Raw genomic sequence first — 1,890 nt, 5'->3', positions numbered from 1 at the left:
TCTCTCTCTCTCTCTCTCTCTCTCTCTCTCTCTCTCTCTCTCTCTCTCTCCCTTGCCCCCACTTTGTCAAAGTTCTGCTCTCATTCTCGGTCATTTATGGTGGCTTCTGTCTGCCTTGTCATGGCTCCTGTCTGGCTTCTCGTGACTAAGTTCTGACTTCTCAAGATTTCTGTTCAGCTTCTCATGATTCCAGTCCAGCTTGTCCTCAGCATCTGCATTATCGTTCTTGAGTTTATTGGCAGATTTGGTAAGAACAAAGTTATGATCATGTGATGAGAGCCAGGACTTGAGGTCTGTCAACACATGCCAGTAGTGAGGGAGTTCACAAGAAAGTTCAAACACCTTGTACCAGCGCAGTGGCAGGCCCTCTGTCTGGGTGGCTCATAGTCGACAGAATGATGATCATAGTCTTCAGCAATAATCTCTTCCTCTGGCTCCGGTTCCGATGTTTGAGGATAGCTCCTCTATGCCAAGCAGGTCTGCAGTGCAACAGGGAGGGGCACAGTGGGTTGCTGACCAGACCTGGGCACTGGAGACTGGATGGACCAAAGACCCAGTTCCTCTCAGCATCGTATTTTTAATAGTACACAATTTGTTGATTTCTGATGGATGTTATAAACACCAATTTGATGATGTTCTACTATATAAAGCAATTAAAAAGTATATAGTAATGAGGAAATCTTCATATTGCCTAAAACCTCTCTTTGCATTTTATTTTTTGCATCATATTAAATTTTAATTAACTAAATATTCTTTATAGTATATATACCCCTTATGTGTTGTGCCCAAAATTTGTGAACTTGTTGTAGAAATTAGGTAGATTTAAATATGTTTGTTTGTAGAAATTAATTAGAATTAATAGATTTATTATTTCTGTTCAAGTTACATGGATTAATTGATGTTGGAAATGAAGCCAGAATAATCTGACCAATTATTAAATCAAAGGAGGAACATACTTCTGATAATCATCTGGTCAATAGCATTAATGAAATTGTCCTTATAAATATCTGAAATACTGCAAAGCATTTCCCTTGGATTTTTAGTTTGTTATTTCTAATGCATTACATTTTAGCAATGGTACTGGAAAACAATACTCTAAACATAATTAAGTTTGTTTCATTTGTGGGAGAGTTAATGATGTTGGGAAGTAAGTAGTTTTAAGAAATTATAAAAGATAGATTTCCTTTTTTAATGGAGTCATTAAAGATCATTTTGATTTCAATGCTTATCTTAGAAAAATTAGTTTCTGGGATCAAGGAATTTGAGCATTGTTTATAAACCATTATATCCCATCCATAATAATTATAACCTCATAAGAGGAAGTGGAAGAGGCGGAGGGGAAGGAGAAAATATATGACTTGTGCTGATGAGCTGACTGGAAACTTTTAAAATATTTTAGGAGTGTGATTAGTGCCATAACTCTTCTAATCTGCCCCAGTCATCCATGTCTTTAGCTAAAAACTTAGGCAAAAAGTGTCAAAGCAGAACATTAAGACCATGTTACCTGACTCCGTTGGAGAAAGACAAGCCAAACTTCTTGAAAGCGACAGGGGCAGCGCCTGAGCCAAGATGGCCAAAGTTTTGAGAAGTGGAACATGTCTACCTAAGAAACGCGACACTGATTAGGATTGAAGTGCTGAGGAGAACCCAGGACAAACAGGATAGGGGATAATGGGCAGATAACATCCACATGTAGCCACAGTGCTTCTTGCCTGAGCTTCTAGCAACAAAGCCATTCTCAGCTTCTATCTCAGAAAGGATGGGAACCTTATTGGATGAAATGATGATTCTTATACTTGATGCATAGAGAAATGAGACAGTTTCATACAACTTTTTAAACAGGTTTTGATTGTTTTCGTGTGATGTGTGTGTGTGTGTGTGTGTGTGTGT

General features: G+C 38.1%; 1 pseudogene; it reads right to left on the bottom strand.

Annotated features, from left to right (window-relative positions):
- Positions 1–20: 20 nt before the first annotated feature.
- LOC110306577 overlaps positions 21–1,890 on the bottom strand; it is a 3,564-nt pseudogene continuing 1,694 nt past the window's right edge.

Source organism: Mus caroli, chromosome 12 (assembly GCF_900094665.2).
Source record: "Mus caroli chromosome 12, CAROLI_EIJ_v1.1, whole genome shotgun sequence".
Taxonomy (NCBI): Eukaryota; Metazoa; Chordata; class Mammalia; order Rodentia; family Muridae; genus Mus; species Mus caroli.
Note: the sequence above shows the minus strand (reverse complement) of the source record. Positions and strands in the feature narration are given on the sequence as shown.